Source organism: Parasteatoda tepidariorum, chromosome 3 (assembly GCF_982258835.1).
Source record: "Parasteatoda tepidariorum strain Cologne lab strain chromosome 3, Ptep-v5.0, whole genome shotgun sequence".
NCBI lineage: Eukaryota > Metazoa > Arthropoda > Arachnida > Araneae > Theridiidae > Parasteatoda > Parasteatoda tepidariorum.
Window position 1 is genome coordinate 12,671,964 of NC_141757.1, and position 22,981 is coordinate 12,694,944.

General features: G+C 29.2%; 1 protein-coding gene across 6 annotated transcripts in view; it reads right to left on the bottom strand.

Annotated features, from left to right (window-relative positions):
• LOC107447362 (sodium-dependent transporter bedraggled) overlaps positions 1-22,981 on the bottom strand; it is a 115,121-nt gene that overhangs the window by 42,131 nt on the left and 50,009 nt on the right. The window contains exon 1 of one of the 6 annotated variants that reach the window (XM_087158826.1): positions 14,163-14,400. The exons of 3 other annotated variants lie outside the window; for them this stretch is intronic. The gene's annotated coding sequence lies outside the window, so the exon portion shown is untranslated. Of the gene's footprint in view, positions 1-2,663; positions 2,937-12,143; positions 12,248-14,162; positions 14,401-22,981 lie in introns of those variants that run through there. 2 more of the 6 variants (XM_087158827.1, XM_087158829.1) reach the window with 2 other exon arrangements.

The following is a 22,981-nucleotide window of genomic DNA, read 5'->3' on the forward strand; positions in this document are numbered from 1 at the left end:
CATGAACACACACGATAGTATCGTATTCGATAATTTTATTTAACCATTAATACTCCGATAATATCGTCGATTTACTGTTGATTATAATCGTGATATTAGCCGCGTTGCTAATTATCATGCATTTGATCGTTAAACACAATAGTTAAGATAAATGATGAGAAAAATATTAAAATATTATTATCATGATGTTTAAAAATCAACGACATTTCACAATGTATCGTCCAGCACTAGATATATATATGTAGCAGGTATTGCAAATAACTATTTCAGCAAGATAGTGACTAGTACAAGAGTTGTTAAGACCAACATATTGTAAAGTTCATCAATTGCAACAACAAAAAAATTCGCCAACAGTTTTAACGATGGATTGCCTCCGTTGCATCGCATTTAAACCTCAAAAAACAAATAAAAGAAACTAAGAAAGCTATCGACCACTATGAAATCAGAGAAACGTGTTATTTATGACATGAAACCTTTTATTGTATTTTTAGTACCGTTTATTAAAAGAAATTGTAGTAAAGGAAAACAAATTGAAATTGTTTCTGCTGATTGGCTGATTTTCAGCTTTTAATTGTAAGCATTTATATAATTTTTAATAATAAAGAGGTTATTGCCTACATTACATAATCTATACATAAGGTTATATATAACACATTGCGCTACATCAATAAATTCAGAAAATCCCATGGGTCACACATCTGCTAGATAATATGATGTAGTCCAGAGGTCGCCAAAGTGGTCTATATAGACCCCCAGGGGTCTATTTAACAAAAGCGGGGGTCGATCTGAGACAGGGGGGCGAATGGGGGTCGATCCGAATCGGAAGGGTCGATTGTGGATCGAGAAAAAAAACAGTTCTCAATACGCAAATCTCACATACCTAATTAAGTATGAAAAATTTGTGAATTTTTTTTAATAATTGACTCAATATCAGTTTCTTTATGAAACATAAATTAATAAACGTATATTTATTGGGGTGAAACAAGTATTTACGTACCACCGCGCAGTGGCACGAACTCAGGGCAGTTTATAAGTCATATGCATATGTGCACTTGTCCAAATGTCACGTGTGACGAGCATTGACGTTACAAATGCAAATATCATATGCAGTTTCAGCCATCTTTGAAAACTGTGTTGAATATTTGCAGTGTCATTATTAAAACTTTTATAGTTTTGGATAATTAGTTATTGTTTCGATTAAACCATTCGTTTGGTTTAGATATCAATTTTAATTATCAATGCACAAAAAAGAAGGTAAGCATTAATAATATGGATTAGTACAGCCCGCGACAAAACTATAGCACACTTTGTATTTTTTTAAAGAAAATTACAAAATTGACCAATTTTGACGAAAATTAAAATTGACCAATTTTGAACCCTATATAGCGAACCATGCAAAAAAAAACACCAGGCACATCCATCTCATTGATCAAGAAGCACCTTAGTTACTGTACTTATTGTATCTACTTATGCATGATTACTTATTATTTAATAATAAGGTATTTGAATTTCAATACTAATATATTTTTCATAAAACTATTGTTACACAATGTACTATTACTTTAATAAATGTTCAAAATCATAAAATAAATGTACACAGTATCTAATAGAGTTTTATTTTAATTAATAGAAAATTACTTTTGTGGGGGTCGATGGAGATTTCGAAAAATTATATAGGGGTCGATGATCAAAAAAGTTTGGCGACCCCTGATGTAGTCAAAGAAAGTCATTAGCAAGTGGAGGATAGCAGTTAATTTTAGCTGTTGTTGTTGTTGTAATTTATTTACGTCGCACCAGAGCTGCACAATGGGCTATTAGCGACGGTCTGGGAAACATCCCTGAGGATGATCCGAAGACATGCCATCACAATTTTAATCCTCTGCAGAGGGGATGGCTCCCCCGCTTCGGTAGCCCGACGACCTGTGCGCGAAATCGAGCACTTTACGATAGAACAGTTTAACAAGGACTAATACCGCACTCCCTTGGTTCCTTCGTAGATTAATCCAAGTGGTCACCCACCAGCACTCTGACCGCAGCCAGTGATGCTTGACTTCGGTGTTCTACTGAGAACCGTGCCTTAACGATCAGTACACTGCGGGACTTTAATTTTAGCGTAGATTTCACTCAGTTTAATAATTTCTAACATGTTGATATTAAAAAAAAAAAAAAAAAAAAAAAAAGCAATAACATTGGAGTAGAATCAATTTATTTTATCCATTTTCGTTACTGCTTCAAAGGAACAAAATATGATTACACTGAGATGCTAAACATATCACCAGTACTATAGTGTAAAAATAAATAAATAAATAAAACTGATAAATAAAAGAGAATTATAATTACAAAATAAAAATGAATACCATTTCGAACTTAATGTGAAGTATGATATCGTTAAAAAAAATGAATATCATTCCACTTTTTTGAAAAATATTAAATCATATGAAAAGTTTGATAAGTACAAAAGAACATCACGAAAACGAAAAATCAAAGAATTAGACCTAAAATCCAAGATGGCGCGAATAGAAGTCTCTTAATGTGAATTTTGATATCATTAAAAAAGTGAATACTATTTCAGATTTAGTATTAATATTGAAATGCTTTTACGCTTTTTAAAGATCAATATTACGAGAAATATTTTGAGTTACAATTCTCAAAAGTCAACGTACCTTCCAACTGCTGATGTTCGTTTTCGATTTTACGTTCTTCGATCGATGTTTATTAGGATTTTTATTATTTTGGGTCTTTAATAAAAAACACAGCACAGATTTATTAACTCATTTATCTTTTTATCATCATCATCAGCTAAAAATATTCTAACTATTGATTTAACTTAAACGCTACAATAAAGCAACAATGGATAGACTAAAACATCATTTAATTTAATTATCGGAACAGCAACTTGAAACGTCCGTGACATCTGTTCAATATGAGGAAGTTATAAACGCTCTTAAATAAACGCATTCCACACTAGAACATATTAATTCAAATTGAACACCTGGATATGAACATATAAGAAGAATGAAGGTTGATCGAAACTTTGATATTAGAGAAGTGATCGATATACGTTCCTACTTTAAGCCTTTTTGGTTGTAATAATAGCTTCTTTTTTTCCTTTTTTTTTTCTTGTTTTAATTTTGGGTGACTTTCACGCAATAGCCAGATGTTTTTATTCGTTCTCTTGAGTTTATCGTACGAAAATTCGAATTCGAGGACCGAATACGTCACAGGAAATTAGAGAAGTCATGCAAACAATAAAAAAATCAATAGAACAAGAATTTAAAGATAATATTCTAGAGCAGATTGGGCTACTTTTTGGGCTACTCATTATTTTTCGAACGCTCCAAATCTTAAAAACGCGCTTCAGAAATACATATATTTTTTATTTTATTTTTTTCCATTCCCATAATAAAATGATTCTGAAAAGTCTGTAGTTTCTTTATCTTTTTTTTTAAAAAGGACGTTTTTATTTCTTGTTGTTGAAAACGCATCCGCTTTAGTTTTGGATTCTTGATTTGTTTTGATGCGCGGCGTCTAGAATCTTTCCATATCTACGTTTCAAATCGTAGACTCGTGAAATCGCAAAGATATATATGGAAAAGAATGCACGGCGAATATGATGGGAAAAAAATCTTTAATTCCAACCATTATTTCGTTTATCTTCTGGAAAAATCACGTGACCTATAATCTGAGTTAAAAGGGAAATTGTAATTTGCCGAAATTTTTAACGCTCTGTATTGAAATTTTACTTAAATAACCAAAAAAAAGGATATATATATATATATATATATATATATATATATATATATATATATATATATATATATAATACAAAAATTATAAGTACTTTTGTATTAATAAAAGAATTAAAACTCTTTCGGTTTCATGAAATGTCTTTCTTAAAGAGTAAGCGTAGAGATATTCTATTTTGGGAATTCAAGGCTGAAAACATACCATTGAATTATAATTAGATTTATATTTCAAAGGAGGAGTTATTTTTAGAATCTTGTCCCTCTTTCACTTCCATATTAGGAAGCATTAGATGATTTTCCATAATGCGTAGAGTTACAAAGGTATGTACGACTGGAACCTAATTACATCAATCTCTGTAAGTATTTAATACGAGACCGAAGGTTTTCGCATGTCTCTTGCTGATTAACGTGTTCCAATAAACATCTGCCGGAACCATCCGGAGTTTGCCCACACCCCCTCCCTTGTGGAGTGGGGATGTGAACTGTTATAACCACCAGCATACCTTTAAATAAACCATTTGATAAAGTATTAAGCCTGACGACTGCATTATTAAAGCTGAATACAACAATGATAACAGGGATGTAGCCCTGGTATTATATATAATATATATATTATATATAACGTATTTTAGGGGGCTACAAAATGTTCGAATCCGCTACTTTTGGAGCTCCCATTCGCAACTTTTTAATCTTAAATTCTGACAACACTGTCGGGAACAGATGTTTTATTCGTTCTTCAGTTTATCGTTCGAAAATTCAAATCGAGGACCGAATAAGTAACAGGAAATTAGAGAAGTCATGCAAACAATAAAAAATCAATAGAACATGAATTTTAAAGACAATTTTCTAGAGAAGAGGAAAGCGAAATTTAGATCGAAGGTCACATACGGGCTTGGAGAATCGTTTAGAAATGGCTCCATTGATTGACGAATAACCAAAATTGTCACTCGCCAAGCGAGTTAAATTTCCTTTTTCAGATTTTTTTTTTTTTTTTTTTTTAAGGTTCTGAAAACATAAATAAATTTTCTTGAGTACTTGGAAGTAGATAATTATTATGTTATAAATTATCAAAAATAATTTTTTTTTTTTTTTAAATTTGAACACGGTGCAACTTTAACTCATTCCACGAACGATGAGTATTGTTGACTATAAAAAGTTATTTTATTATCAGACTGCTTTCCTTAAAAAACCAGACACCAACTTTAATATTTGCGTTTTAAAAGTATAAATTTGAAAAATTAAATTATAAAAATTAATATATTTTTTTAGTAATAATTAAATAAAAGCCTGCATTTATCGTAACACAGGGTGCGTAGCCAAATCTTTCAACAAAAAATAAGCACCTTTTAAGTACTTTTTAAGCACTCAAAGAATATTTTTAAGTACTATATACATTAACAAATACGAAATAATTTTCAAAGACTCTACACGATCATAATCAACTAGTTTCAGAAAAAAGAACTATTTTCTTGATTATATTAGCCACCATAAAAAGATCAAGAGATTTTTTTGTTCAATATCAGAGGGTGGAAAATGAAGCCTGAAACTGAGAATATCTTGCAAAATGCAGCAGAGTTGCACATGATTGTGCAATAATCTCACCGAACCCAGCTTAGTGGACACATATGCGGACTCGCAAGAATTTAATCAAACGTGTAAAAAGATTTGCGCTTTCATGTGCTAACTATCGACGGTACACCGAAATAGATTGCGGTTGAATGAATTGTGAAAACGTTGAATCGCACCTTATTCAATGTGAAAAGCACACTTTTACATAATATGTGGCGAAAACCGACATTCCCTTTTCGAAAATCTCATTTTCAAAAAGGGAAAATTAAACACCCTTTAAAAAAAAACGATTAAAAAAGCACCTTTAAGGGCTTTTAAAAAACGCTACGCACCATGTAAAAACATTGCAAAATAGAAAAACAGACCCATAAAATACCTCTTAAAAAAAGAAAATAAAACTTTTAAGAGCAATCTATGGGTAAAAACTCAGATAAAAATGAATTAAAATTGTAATTTCATGAATAGTTCCTAAATGAATATGAATAAATAATTTTTATCAAATGTTAAAGATATTTCAGGCATAGACACCTATATTTACAAAATCTTTTCTTTTGTTTAATAATTAATTTCACGCCTTGCATGTACAATGGAATCGTCTTAATGATTTAGTCCATGTTTTCCTGAAACATTTTTTAAAAAAACTCTTACTTTTTGACAATTAAGAAATAGTCAAAAAAAAAAAAAAAAAAACTCGAATGACACTAGTGCATTTTTGATCCATATTATTCTAGACGAGTGGTTACCAACTGGCGGCCCGCGTAGTCTTTTTTTTTGTGGCCCGCGAATATAAGCTGTCGTTTTTTTGCGGAGAATTTTCGTAAAAAATCTAAAAGGGTTTAAAATAGTTTTCTTTCGTTTAAAAAAAAACCTAATTTCTTCGTTTCTATGAAATTTAACATACCAACGGTGCAAAAAAAATTTATTTCTCAGGTTTTGCATCCAGAAAATATTTATTTATAAATATTCAAAATATTTAATAATAAATATTTATTCAAATACAAAAATAATCGTGTATGTTGCTACTTTTTATTTCGTTTTTTTTTTTGTATTTTGTGAATATAATTTAGCATGCGTGCATCAGAAATTTTCTCGAAATAATTCTACCATTTAAGTTTTTGAAACTAACTCATTTTGGACGAAATTATTTACATTTGTAAATTTTAAAACGCATAAAATAGGGAATGAATATCATGTTTTATTTAAATTCCTTGAATTGAATATCGCATTTGCGGAAAAGAAAGAAAAAAAATTAATTTCAGATACTCGAGACTTTCTTTTTTTTTTTTTTTTCGGTTGCTATAATTCCTAATAAGTCGAAAAAAAATTTAATTTATCACAGAATTAAATTTAAAAGAAAAAAGAAATCTTGTCACCAAGTTTCTGATTCAGATAAGATTCAAAATGATACGTAACAAGCATTATTTGTAATGCTTGTTATTTTTCTTTTTTATATTAAAAAAAAACTTTGATTAAAATATGACAGTAATATTTAATGTTCCTTCAAACATAAAAGAGTCCTATATAAAATTTTGATACGGTTGCGGCCCGCCATTTGACTGGTGTTTATAATTGCGGCCCCCCGGCCACATTTAAGTTGGAAACTCCTGGTCTAGATCAAAAAATAGGTGTATTTTAAGGAAGTGTAAACAAGTCTAAGCAACATTAATAAACGTAAAACTGCTTTTAATAAATCACTTTTCGATAGGCATCCACCTGATTCGGTTCGAACTAGGAAGTCACACGTGAATCTTAATCAGAATCTTAACTTGATTTTGAATTATTAAATCGAAACATTAATCATAAGTAAATGACGGCGTACCCAGAAGGGTTGTGTTTTCATTTATTTTAAAGGTGTTTATTTATAGAGGTGAATACGAAAAGGAGGGAGTTAATTACGTCATCACAATAGTTGCTGCATATGCTGCTATTTCCTGAATCGTGGACAATAAGCTATCCAAAATAAACTTGATTTAAAACGAGGTATTTTTCAGCTACCTCATAAAAAAAAGGAATTTTTTTATTATTATATTAAGGCTATTTTTTTTTCCTTTCATTTTTATAACCCTCTTTAATCTTGTATTCCTCAGCTTTTTTTTTTGTTCTTTCTTGTTTTTTGTTTTTTTATAACCGTCGTTGAACAGCCGACCCAATTTTATGGGTATACGACTAACCAATGTTCAACTCCGTAGCCTTGTAATTTTGAACCCAATCCAGAAGACAAGGGAACTCCTGGATCGAGTATTGGGAGAAATTTGCCTTCGTGAAGGACTTTTTCGATGGAGCTAAGCTGCATTTGCGTTACATGGAGAGGAAGACCACGAGAACCTCCCACGGTTAGCCTGACGGCAAGGGGACTCTTAACCCATGATCCGTCTACCACTGAGGATATTTCACGTCAGCACTGCGGTCGGTACAAGCCGGATGCGGAATTCGTATCGACCAGCCATCGCTGGGATCGAACCCCGGTTCACATGCTTGGAAGGCGAACGCTCTATCCCCGGAACAATCGCTGCTCTTAGCTTTGTTTTTTGTTTTTTTAAAAATGAATATTTATAATAATAAATATGAATTATGCCACATTATAACCACAGAAACACTAATACATACCCTGTATTTTATTAACGCACTTAGCACGATACGTAAATTTTTGGGAAATAGGCAAAGTCAATACGCTTTATACGCAAACCATATTACGTAAATGATACTACCATTGAGATTTAGGTGTATTTAACGTAATGGAATGGATTTTACCAACTACCCTTCGGTAAGATATTGCTTTCGTATATTTTACGAAAGATTAACGAAAGAATATTTACTTTTTGAATTTAGTAAAAATGATTCTGTGTATTTCACGTATTATTGACGAAGCAAAAATTTACCATTTAAATTTTGGTTCGAATTCATTTACGCAACTTTCCCCTTTTTTTTTGTATAACATAATTCGACGTTTCAACTTACGTAATTCTGACGTAAATTATTATGCAAAGATGACGTACTCACTCTTACCTAGTAAAAAGTGGTTGGCAAAATATTCGTAAAAGAAACGAGTTTGCTTACAGTGCCTGGCCAAAGTATTAGAGGCACTATAAGATTCTATGTAAAATCTTAATTATCAGGTGTATTATTACTTTACGCGACTGAAACCGGTTTGCACTTGTTTGCGGTCGTGTATTTATTGGTTAATCAGACCATATATAATATAAATTTGACTATACGATAAATTAGACGATATATTATACAAATATAGAATATTTATTATTTCAAGCATTATATTATAATAATTAGATCAAGTTATTAGACGCACTGTAGTTTTTTAATAATTACATGAATTGCACGAGTTTATAGGCATTACTTTTATAGTTAAACATACATGTAATGGATTTTTATTCAGGATATTTTTTATATACTTCCCATTTGTATTTATTTTTAACGTATTGCAATGTAACTGATACACGAACATTAACAAATATAAACCGGTTTTAGCCGCGTAAAAATAATGTTGCATAATATCACCTGATAATTAACATTTTACGTTTATTCTTATAATGCGTCGAATAATTTTGCCAGACACTGTACGTAAAATGTTACGTAAATTTTAAGTTTTTTGGATAACCATTTTTTTACTATAATTCGACGTTTCAGTTTTACGTAAATTTTACGATTGCTTAATAAACTTTCAAAGTAAAATAGACGTATTTTTGACGTAAAATTGACGGTTCGCTGCTACCTGTGTATTAGTTAATAAACTCGATCGCGTTTTATACGAACCATTTCTATCACGACTACCCAACTTTCGATTTCTTTCTTTTAAAAAAAAATTTTATCTTGGTTTTAGTTCAAGGCTAAAGACTGAGAAATTCGATCAACATTTTATAGCTGTAAATCCTGAACATTGTCCTTAAGTCATTTAAAACCAATTCCCGTGACTAAATTCGTTTACGCAGGAAACAGTCAATGACATCATTCGACGTTGGAAAGTTTTGTTTCGATCGTAATCTATTCTTTGGAAATCCTTTCACATGGCAGAACTGATCAAATAACTTACTAATTGCTTTAAGTTCAGAAAAAATATTAAAAATATATTTATATAACGTACAAAAAGTATTCTTACTACCCTTTTATTAAATCGCTAACGTGTCTTTGAGGATGGAATCTTGAAATCGAATTTCCGACTAGCTAAGGCGTCTAAATTTTTACTGAATACCGTAACTATTTTAAATTTTACTCGCTTCGTAATAACAGCTTTAAGTTGAATTTATTATCAAAGATAATTTATAGTCAATTATAAATCCGTCTACGTTCCGACTGACTAGAGTACTCTGATATTATATGAAGTTCTATTCATATAATATCAGAGTACTCTAGTCAACTCTTACCCCCCCCCCCTTACGTCTTATGACAATACAAACAATCGTTTTTTGACTTCTTCAAGTAGAATTTATCGCTACGTAATGGATAAAAGAAATTTATTATCCAAAGAAATTTCAACAACTGCTTGACTAGTTAGGGTGCTGAAATTTTAATTCGAGTTTTGAGCTAGATAAAAATAAAACTTTCAATCCTTCCATGACAACTATAATTATATTTTGAGCTACTAATTAAAATTTATTACCGACCTATATTTCGACGTTATAAAAAAAAACTAAATGATCGTTGCAAACATTCATAAATTTACAAATCACAGCCTGTTTAAGAATAAGTAAAAAAAAAAAAAAACACACACACACACAAAATTAATAAAAATTAAATTTTAATTAAATATTAGTTAACAACTTAACTGCACAATTGTTCTTGAAACCGTAAATCACGAAATTAAACGAAAGAGAAATTACTGGAAAAAAAAAAGTACATCACGCGCAATAATTGCACATGTTTTCAAAAATATTCCACGATAGCTCGCGACATCCCTTTTTAAATCAATAACCTTGTCAAGATCAAGGTTTACAGACAAAACACGTCATAAACTTCCAAATTTAAGTCAATAACTGTTTTATTGACATCGTCGGAATGTTGGTTATTGACTTAGGAATTCCGATGAAGAACAGGTGGTCATTTTTTCCCCATGTTTTTAATATTAATAACGATCAATGCAAATAATTGTAAACACGTGAAGGTATTCATAACATACGAACCTTTTAGAACACACGAATACAATGCAAAAAGTCTTATTTTTCTAAAAAGAACTAATAAAAGCGCTTGATCGATAGACTGGATCGTTAGTAACAGAAACGTGAGCACTAACTAGAACAAATTTTATAGTTAATAAAATAGTTGCTTTCTTAATATTTTTCGCAGAGAGTAAGGATATTTTTACAGTATCGTGACCTGCCACGCAAACCACAATCGCCAAGGAGACAAATGAATTTTTTAAACTTACTATTTATTTTTATTTTATTTATTTATTTATTTTTTTAAAGAGAGAAAATGGGCTTCAACGGGCTCAGATTCATGATAAAAAAAATTTCAAAGTAATTTTTAACAAACGTTTGTTAATAAAAATTAACAACGATCTGATTCTTCTGTTCAATGCTGTGAGGCTGGCGATCATATTTAGCCTAGGAATTTTTTTTTTTTTTTTTTTTTTTGCCCATTGGCAAAATGGGTCTTGGTTTGGATTTGATGGCGTCCACACACTTTTCAACTGTTTTCAAGAGTAATAGTAAACAGTGCGCATGCGTCGTCATTGCGTGCGTTACTATGGCAACCACTGCTGTTTTTCTTTCTACTTTCACTAGCAGGCATTTTTAATGTATTTACATAATAATAATTTAAAGTACTTTTATATTCTTTTTATTATTAACGTATAATGACTGTCTTGACGCTGATTTCAATATATATATGAATGCTGAAGAAGGAAGAGTATTTTGTGACGTTTTGAAACGCGTACATAGGCAGGATATGAAAATTAATCCGAAAACTTTTAAAGTGAATCGAAAAATTCTTGTACGCAACTTTGAAATTCGTTCATACAGAAATAACTATATGTAAAAAAATAGCTTTCAATAATTATGTAACTCTTCTTTATTTTTTTTATTTTATAAAAATTTGAATTGGAATGTAAGTAAATTTTTACCTTCCAATTCAATAAAAATAAATCAACGTAAGTTTCAAAATAAATGAATGTAATTTTAATATGCAAAATAAAACATTTGATCGAAATGGGTTGAATGGTTTTTGAGTTATAAAATTTCAAATAATTGATTTTTTATACTTTATTTTTCAAGACCTGTTTGACACATTTCGTTCATATTTTGTATTGTGTCATTTGAAATGATACAATTTAATATGAAGTAAACATTTGAATGACTTACAAATTTTCTACCGTTATTAAATACCAATGTTTCTCTATTATTAAATGCATTTTTTTAACCATCATTTAATATCGCGATTTATTCTACAGGCGAAATTTGAATGTTTTTCCTAAGCAAATAGAAATGCTACGCAAATAGAATTTATAGTTTTTCTTAAAACAAATGAACGAAAATTGCAAATAAGTTTGGAATACAATCAAAATGTCAATTGAAATCCAATTGTCATGAAAGCATTTACCGATTAATAGTTGAAGTGTATAAAAATGCAATGATTTTCGCTGGCGAAATTTAAATCTTTTTTCCTAGGGGTACTAATTTTATCATAGGAGTACACATTCCTCCACCAGCAGGGTATTAAAAATAAAGCCCCTTGAACAATATTTTTCTTTTATTTAAAAACCAAAATATTTTTGATATCAAATTAAAATATTAATTGAAATCCATTTAGAAGAATTAAAAACAAAATTCAAGTGTTTACTTTTTAGATAAATCAGTTAAAAAAAAGTGAAATGATTACCATTTTCAAGTTATCCGTGAAGCATGTAACCATCACAGAATAATTATTCACAAATACAATTTTGAAGATCGATAAAACTAATGGTAAACAACTCAATTTGTCGCTATCGTCAAATAAAAATTCCAAATAGAGTTTCCAGTTCGTTCAGTTTGTCCAATTAAAATATTATTTAATATACATTTAGAAAAATTAAAACAAAATTTAATTCATGTTTACTTTTTAGATAAATCAGTTAAAAAAAAGTGAAATGATTACCATTTTCAAGTTATCCGTGAAGCATGTAACCATCACAGAATAATTATTCACAAATACAATTTTGAAGATCGATAAAACTAATGGTAAACAACTCAATTTGTCGCTATCGTCAAATAAAAATTCCAAATAGAGTTTCCAGTTCGTTCAGTTTGTCCAATTAAAATATTATTTAATATAAATTTAGAAAAATTAAAACAAAATTTAATTCATGTTTACTTTTTAGATAAATCAGTTAAAAAAAAGTGAAATGATTACCATTTTCAAGTTATCCGTGAAGCATGTAACCATCACAGAATAATTATTCACAAATACAATTTTGAAGATCGATAAAACTAATGGTAAACAACTCAATTTGTCGCTATCGTCAAATAAAAATTCCAAATAGAGTTTCCAGTTCGTTCAGTTTGTCCAATTAAAATATTATTTAATATAAATTTAGAAAAATTAAAACAAAATTTAATTCATGTTTACTTTTTAGATAAATCAGTTAAAAAAAAGTGAAATGATTACCATTTTCAAGTTATCCGTGAAGCACATAACCATCACAGAACAATTATTCACAAATACAATTTTGAAGATCAATACAACCAATGGTAAACAACTCAATTTGTCGCTATCGTCAAATAAAGATTCCAACAAGAGTTTCCAGTTCGTTCAGTTTGTCCAGTTAAAATATTATTTGAAAGAAATTTAGAAAAATTAAGAACAAAATTTAATTCAAGTGTTTGCATTTCAGATAAAGCAGTTAAAAAAAAGTGAAATGATTACCATTTTCAAGTTATCCGTGAAGCATGTAATCATCACAGAACAATTATTCACAAATACAATTTTGAAGATCAATACAACCAATGGCGAACAACTCAATTCGCCGCTATCGTCTAATAAAGATTCCAAATAGAGTTTTCAGTTCGTTCAGTTTGTCCAATTAAAATATTATTTGAAAGAAATTTAGAAAAATTAAGAACAAAATTTAATTCAAGTGTTTACATTGCAGATAAAGCAGTTAAAAAAAACGTGAAATGATTACCATTTTTAAGTTATCCGTGAAGCATATAACCATCACAGAACAATTATTCACAAATACAATTTTGAAGATCAATAAAACCAATGGTAAACAACTCAATTCGCCGCTATCGTAGTTTCCAGTTCGTTCAGTTTGTCCAATTAAAATATTATTTGAAAGAAATTTAGAAAAATTAAGAACAAAATTTAATTCAAGTGTTTGCATTTCAGATAAAGCAGTTAAAAAAAAGTGAAATGATTACCATTTTCAAGTTATCCGTGAAGCATGTAATCATCACAGAACAATTATTCACAAATACAATTTTGAAGATCAATACAACCAATGGCGAACAACTCAATTCGCCGCTATCGTCTAATAAAGATTCCAAATAGAGTTTTCAGTTCGTTCAGTTTGTCCAATTAAAATATTATTTGAAAGAAATTTAGAAAAATTAAGAACAAAATTTAATTCAAGTGTTTACATTGCAGATAAAGCAGTTAAAAAAAACGTGAAATGATTACCATTTTTAAGTTATCCGTGAAGCATATAACCATCACAGAACAATTATTCACAAATACAATTTTGAAGATCAATAAAACCAATGGTAAACAACTCAATTCGCCGCTATCGTAGTTTCCAGTTCGTTCAGTTTGTCCAATTAAAATATTATTTGAAAGAAATTTAGAAAAATTAAGAACAAAATTTAATTCAAGTGTTTACATTTCAGATAAAGCAGTTGGAAAAAAAAGTGAAATGATTACCATTTTCAAGTTATCCGTGAAGCATATAACCATCACAATAACCAAACAATTATTCACAAATACAATTTTGAAGATCAATAAAACCAATGGTGAACAACTCAATTCGCCGCTATCGTCTAATAAAGATTCCAAATCGAGTTACCAGTTCGTTCAGTTCAGTTCGTCAAATGCAACTCAACCATTACTCTATAATCAACACAAGAACGTATCTTTTCCCGTTGTTCTGAAAAACAGGACTATTTTGGTTTCTGCTCCAGCGAGCTGCTTCGATTTTTTCCGTGGCCTCGAATTAAAAACTGAATGGACGAGAAAACGAGTTGCGGGGAAGGTTTAGCAAACAAACCCACGAGACAATTTAGAATATAAAGGAAGGGTGAAGCTGGCTTCCGCTGATTCATTTTTTCTTCTTTGTTTTTAGTCTCTTTTCGAACAAATGACTTCCGAACAATCGCCGGTAGGCTGAGATTTTATTCTAAAATGGTCATTCTGCATTTCGTTATGAGCAAATAATGGTAGGTCATTTCACCGAAAACAGTTTTTGACGCTTTTTGTTTTTCATAGCAATATATGAATAGAAATTTATTTTAATAATTAGTTCAGTAAATTTTATTACAATATTTATATTTTTGATGACAATAGATAGGATTTTCAAAGACTGTCTTGTTGTTCAGGAATTTGTTTGAAAATGAACAATTCTCATTTTGTTATAAATAATTAGTCGTAGGTCACTTTCGCTAAAAGAGCCTGGTTGTCAAGGCAAAAAAATCAGCCTTCATGCCATAAATGATTTAGCAAATTTTTTTCGAAGAATTTTTTAATAAAATGCGATACAGAGCAATTTCTTTTCTTTTTTTTTTTGGTAATTTATGGAAAAATAGCACATTTGCAGTTTTAATTAAAAAAGTTTTGACATCTCATTCCGTCTAAAAAAATATCTGAAGCTATTATCTATCAATAAATTTTAAATGGAATAAATATATTATTGTAGAAACGAAATAAAATTTGTTCGTAATTCATTCAGCAAATTATATTTCAATAGGTGTTTAAAACACTACTTCAAAAACAAAAATAGAGGTTTTTATTAAATGTTTAACGTGAATGTCCTTAAAAGCGTCACATCCGTTTGTAAAAGTAATAAGAAGAGTACTACTAAAAAGAATATTCATTTTTACCTGATAGGCTTCCGAATTGACAAATGTCAAGATTTACCTACGATGATGTCACTAGTTGATATCCAATTCAATTACGTCATTATATATTTGATCACTAGAGTTACATTTAATTTTGAATACAGTTCTTAGAAAAATTTACGACGCAGAAGTAAAATGTAAGTTACTATTTTAAAAATGGACACAAGAAGAAACTATTTACGGAATGGAACATGAGTGATATTACTCCTTTTGTTAAAACGTTAAAAAAAAAGAACGAAAAACAATTATTTTATTTTTTATTGCAGAGCGAAAAATGAATTAAAAATAAAATTAATTCATTATTAATCATTCATTAAATCGTTATTAATCATTCATTCACAAATACAATTAATTTAATCAATTCATTAGCAATAAAGAACACTTATTTTTTCTTTGTTGAACTGTTAAAAAACTAAAATGACTCTCCAAAGGTATATTTATTTTATCCTTTGTTGAAATGATAAAAAAGAATGTTTAATTTATCCCTTAAAATTGTTAGGAACTACTTTTAAAAACTTGGTTTTAACGCAAAATACTAGGTTTCAGATCCTAATTTTTCAAATCATTTTTTTAAAATATGTGATAGGAAAGTAAAAACTAGAGGAATCAGCTTTGTCCGACTTCCAGTTTGTCGATAAAATAAGTACCAAACATGCTAGGGGACTAAATACTATTCTTGTTCGGCTGACCACCCAAGCGGAACATCCAGTTAGAGCAAAAGGTCAAGAATACTGGGATGGGCTTTGCCACGACCCTTCCTGGTCGTCAAGTCATTGAGTTAGTTTAGTTTGCGAAATAAAAATTAGCAATAATTATTTTAATTTAGAGAGATCTTTTTGAACATTTTTTTTTATTATTATTTATATCAGGTGAACAAAATCAGTCCGAATAAAATTCATGAAACTCAGAAAAATACTAAATGACATAATTTAGCACCACTGAGGAAACGTTTCAGCTGAAATGAAAAAGCTGACAGCAATGGTATTAGGATTTTTTTTTTAAAATAGAAAACGATTTTATAAATAAAAGATTTTCAAAATCTTTTTCTAATTTACGTTTCAAAATCGTTTTCTAATTTACGTTTCAAAATCTTTTTCTAATTTACAATTCATAATCGTTTTCTAATTTGCAATTCAAAATAGGTTTTCTAATTTACAATTTATTCACTTCATAGTGATTTAACAATTTTTGATCAAACATTGATTTTCAGGTTATTTTTCGAAATTCATTTTTGTTATTATTTCTTTCTTAAAATTTTGTTTTTAACTGTTTTTTTATTTTTATAGGAAGAAAAAAAAACATTAGGCAGACAAAGAAAAGGTCAGAAGAATATGAGTTCAGTAGTGGTACATGAAAACCTTAGATCAAGAAAATACTTCGAAAAGAAAATTGCATTCCTTGAAATATCACTGGTTTTTGTGATTTTTGTTGCCCTTTTAAACTTAAGGGAGAAAGAAAAAGAAATCTCTAAGAATGATGATGTATCTTTTCATAATCAGATTTCCGAAGATATTACAGAGTTAAGTCCATTGATAGAAACCACTAAAAATGATTTAGGTGGATGATTTTTACTTCCTTTTTATTGTGTGAAGGAATAAAGGTATGCAATACAATAGTAGATCTGAACCATCTTGTTCATAAGATAGGATATTCACCCCTGGGAATTTGTAGAAGATGCTACGCTACACTAACGTCTTTTTACGTTTTATTCACGCGTTTTTAAACAGACTTCAGATTTATGGGAAACGCAAATAATATATATTTAAATACTTGAGATTTCTTTTCGGAAATATAAAACATACACATTTCAAAACATTACTTAGAATCCAAAATGCTTGTTTTTAAAAATCTAAAAAATTCACGATTGAAAATCACGATATCATAAAAACACTGCAATATTTAATTTGAATTCTAAAATATTTATTGGAAGAATCTAAAATATTTGTTTCTAAAATATTTTAGGAAAACAATTTTTAAAAAAAATTTTAAAACTCTATAAATTTTTTATTGTATTTAGCATAGATTCAATTTTCGCATCGTTTGAGACTAAATTTAAAAATAACAATTTTACCAGGCAACGTTATACACAAATTTAAATTTTAATCCACTTTTTTATTTTTTGGTTTCCATAAAAACTAGTTAAATATTTTTTGATAAAGAGAATTTTAGCAATAGTGCAAACAGTTAATTCCTAAAGTTGCTTTATTATTCTAAATAGTTATTGTGTATATGTTGTTTTATAAAATGTAATTTATTATAAATGTATAACCACTTATATATATAATTATGAAATTTATGATAAAAGAAAACGTATCTTACTTACCGTTTAATAATAGTAAAGCAGTAACTAAATATCTTTATCATAAAATACGAAATTAATTATTATGTAATAAAATTAATTATTATGTATGAAATTAATTTATTATAAAATTATATCTATAAATAAAAAAGCAACACCTTTAGTTTTACGCTTTTAATTTTGAATAATGATCAAAATCAAGAACATAATACTGTTAAGGAATAATATTAAAAAGGGATGATAAATAAATATTACTGGTGAATACGATTGAATAAGGAATAGATAAATAATTTTAGAGTAAATAGTGTTATGAGTTTTATTAAATTTATGCTGACAACAGTCAAAGATGTCAGGAGTTCTTCAGTACATTAAAAATCAGATATCATGTGGGTTTTTTTGTCCAATGGGAAAGCAGGGAACAATTGGGTAACAAATATCTTTTAATAATATAGTGCGATATATTAATGTATGGTTAAATGTATGGTTTCATAAATGTATGGTTTCAAATGAACTAAATGCATGGTTTCATAAAATTTTCAAATAATCTCAAACAATAAGGTTTAAAAACGTTGCTTTTTTATACAAGAATAATTATTTTCTGTAAACTTATTGATCCTACATTACATAAATGGGCAATTATGTTGACTATCAGATTTTAAATCAGACCAAAACACGTGTTACAACGTAAGCCATTTCTAATTTTAAAGAAAATTATGTTGACTATCAGCAAAACACGTTTTGCAAAGCAAGACATTTCTAATTTTAAAGAAAATTATGTTAACTATCAGATTTTAAATCAGGCCAAAACACGTTTTACAGCGCAAGCTATTTCCAATTTTAAAGAAAATAATAATAAAAAAATGAAATGAATAATGATGAGGACGAAAAACAAAATTCGAAAAGGAGAAAGGAAAAAAAAGCAATTTTGTGGAAAAGAAAAAAAAGCAAATGAGAATCCTATGAAATATTGAATAAATTGAGATTTGATTTCCTTAATAAAGAAGTGACAAAATGACTGTTTACATATAAAATAAAAAGAATGAATGTAAGGTCATAAAAAAGAAAGATGATTTACTCCAATTACATACAATATACATCCTTCAACCTAGGATCATTGCAGAAAACAAATTCATGATAAACTTAAAATAGATATGACAGAAATCAGTTAATTTATTTAAGATATTTTATTTATTTATTTATTATTCTTTTTATTTTGTTTTATTTATTCATTTTTTTAAAAACCATTAAGAACCAGTGTTGCCAGATTGAGCTACTTTTAAAAGTTCTTTTTTATTTTTAAAAAGTAAAAAAATTTTAAAAAAAAATTTCTTACAGAAATTTTGTTGTTGTTGTTGTTGAAAACGCATCCGCTATAGTTTTCGATTCTTGATTTGCTTTGCTGCGTGGAGTCTTATAATCCTTCCATATCTATGTTTCACATAGTAAACTCGAGAAATCGCAAAGATATATATAGAAAAATGCACGGTGAGCACGATAGAAAAAAAATCTTGAACTCCAACCATTATTAATCGTTCATCTTCTGGAAAAATAAATCACGTGACCTTTAATCTAAGTTAAAACAAAAGATTGAATTTGACGACATTTTTAACTCAATGCAATGAAATTTAGCTTATTTTCCTTAATCTTGGCTTTAGTTGAATCTAACATATCACTTACACGAAATCAATACGAATAAATTTAAATAATCAAAAATAAAATAAAATGTTCATTCTTGTGAATTAACCATTGTGAGTTAACCATTAGTAGTGAACTTGCAACTCTGAGTAGAGTAATCTTCATAAGATCAACTCGATAAATTGTTACTATGCATGCCTAAGCTTTACACGGACTTTTAATATAATCTATTAACCAATATACCAACCATGAAATATTAAGTTTTCGTAAAGGAGATATTTTTTTTTATAATTGCTCAAAGGGAGCAAAAATTGTAGTTTTTATAAATGGATATAAACACATACACCGTTCTTTTATTTATAACTTTTGTTCAATATATTGATTTTATGAATAATACAGGTTTGTTTTGTTTCTGAACCTTTATTTGCAAGAGCTGGAATTATCCTTAATTTATGGACATGCGTGTATTTAGGACACTATTTGAAAAATTATCAAGAAAAAATACCTGGATTTTGGGTAAAATACAAAATATCGTTAAGAAAGAATTAAAATAAAATACTTAAATGGAAAAAAAAATTATATTTAAAAAAATAAACTATTCATATTTTCGAATCGTCTAAAAAATAAAATTCTTTTTAAAAATTTAAAATAAAATATTGAAAAGTTTAGATATTTTCAAAGTTTCTCAGCTTTGCTACTGCCAAAAAATTCGCCTGGTTAAATAAATAATTGAATAAATGAATAAATAACATTAATTATATTCTTTATATTATTAATAAATTTTAGAAAATATGTAAGCCCGGTCAACAATTTATATGGTCATGTTTTACTTAGTTTTTAAATATTTAAAAAAATACGTATATAATAAAGTATATAATAAGTATATAATAAGTATATAATAAGTAAAAAATAAGTTAGCCGGCTTTGAAACAGCCGACTCATATTTGAGTTTAGGTCCATAAATGTAGATTTGTAATTTTCAATCCGACTCAGAAGATATAGGAACTCCTGGATCAAGTATCGGGACAAAATAGCCTCACTGAAGGACTATTTGATGGTAAGAAAATCCGAATTTCCGTTAAGTGAAGAAAAAAACCACGAAAATCACTCACGGTTAGCCCGACGGCAAGAAGAGTCGAATCCATGATCCGTCTATTACTGGAAGATATTTTACGTCGATACCGTAGTCGGTGCGATCACGAAACTGAATTCGTGTCGATCAGCCGTCGTATTCGAGCCTCGGCGACTTCTTTGGAAGATAAACGATCTATCTTCTGAACCACCGCTGCTCTCTGTGCTCATATTAGGATCTCGAATTAGGATTCTGAAAAAAGACTGCGAGAGCAGTTTTGAGGTGATGGGAAATGCAGCGATCAGGGAGTGGAGCCACCTCAGGGCTCGAAAAAACTCAGAAATTTTACCCGTCCCCGAGGACGGCTTGTCCAACAATGTACCCGTCCTCCTTTGAAACTAACCCGTCGCCTCTAAATAAATAAAAATATTATTTTTTCTTATTTATTACAAACATTTATATAAATTACACAATGAATTAGTAGCTACCAGGATTACATTATGCAGTAATAAAGGAAATACTAGGTTACTAATAGTAAAACCTAGTATTTCTTTTATGAAATAATTTAAATGACAAAGGTCAAGTTATCTGGAATGTCAATTTATCCGAGGGTACTGCGTTTTTGAAATGAATCAAATATGACGTTTGCCATTTCCACAATCAAGCCTATGATTTACAGAGGTTTCTGCACAGAAATCTGAAAGGGGTTTTCCATTCAGGTGGATGTTCATAATTGCGTTTAACGCTTACGTAATGTGTTTTTTTGTAAGCTCATTGCTGAAAAGTCCCTTTCAACTGCTGCATTACTCCCAGACAGAAAAAACATCAATCCACCACGCGCAGTATGTTGCTGTACGGGATTTCTAGATTAGAGGGTCATTTTAGAAGTGAGGAGCTAGACTCTTGTAAAATAACAAAAATTGAAAGTGTATCACGAACATTAACGGGAAAATGGCCGTCCGCGCGGACGTCTGATTCGAGAAATTCGTTGTCCGCGGGAAATTTTTGACCGCCGAGGACGGGCGGTTTTTCGAGCCCTGGGCCACCTAATTAATAATTTAACTCCTTTTACTAGTACTAAAGTCTTTAATTAAAGCATCGATTTTTATTGCCATTAAAACCAAATATATGTTAACTGAAAACATTTAAATCCGCAGCGTGAAATTCTTATTAGTAAAGTTTTAAAAAATCGGACCCTTCACAAAATGTCTTTTCATAAAAACGGACCCTTCACAAAATATTTTAACTTAAAAACGGACCCTTCACAAAATATTTCTACTTAAAAACGGACCCTTCACAAATTTGTTTATCTTCATTATTGTTCTGTTAATCGAATAAACCCTTCCCGGGGGGGGGGGAGAAAGACAAATGTAAACGAACTAAGTTTTGTCTTCTGCAGACGCTTCTTCCTTTATTCGTCCGAAATGACTATTCTGCGTTCGGCAGTATAGGCTAAATACCAAATATTTGCATGTTGCATCTTTAATTAAGTAACAGCAATTGCTGTTTATTTTTGAAAATTTAATTTTCTTTTATTTATAATTTTACAGTGTTGAGCATAATCTTGTGTCTATTTACAATTTAAAAACTCCTTGAAAAAGTTTTTTTGCAATAACAGGATCCTATTTGCACAAATTCACAAAATCAGGAACCCTGGTTGAAAGAATGAGACTTAGCATTTATTTTATATTCACAAATTACGAGTAATTTTTTCACGATCTTACAAAAACAGGATCTTTCACAAAATGTCTGAACAGACCCCTGAAATTATTTATTTAGCTTTATTTTTCAAATGAATTAAATCAGATGACGGGGAAGGAAGAAAAAATAGTAATTGATAAACATTACTTAACCATACATTTTACGAAATAGATTACAGCTAACCGAATGAGTTTATATTTACTCAATAACAATGCAAAAAGAATAGTTAGACACAATTTGTCGAAAGAACAATCTTTCACAACTGGCATGTCGCGTCAAAAGTATGTGTTACTTAACAATGGACAATGTTTTTCATAAATTTAATATGCTAATGAGCTTCCTCTGCAAAATTCAATAAAGATAATAAAAAATCAAAATACATTAATTTAAAATTATACAATAAAATAAAATGTATCGTTGATCAAAACTTCAACTACTTTAAGATTAGCTTCTAAAACTCAGTGCTGGATGACAATATAAAGTTGTAATCGATTTCCATCCACTGCAAGGTCTACAAGCAGAATTTATCGTGATGTTATCGCAAAAAGAAATCTAAATTCCGATTATTTTCTAAATAGCGCGATACTCAAATTTAAAATGGAGTTCTGCGTTGAATTTTAAAAAAGTACAATTTTTTAATCATTTCCTGAATGCACCAAGCAGAATTTATCTTCAAATGCAGTTTATCGTTAAGGCTGTGTTTCGTAGACTCTGTCATCATGCGAAACAATTTAGCTAATAATATGCTGTTTATGTAAGTTATTCATGTTGGTCCTATCGTTAATTCCGAAGATACCACTCAAACTTTGGATTTTGTTATTCAAAATTATAAGGTTGAAAAAAATTATTCAAAAATTTATATACCTCATAATTTAATAAATGTTTTAATCGTTAATAAAATAAATAATAAAAAATACAATTA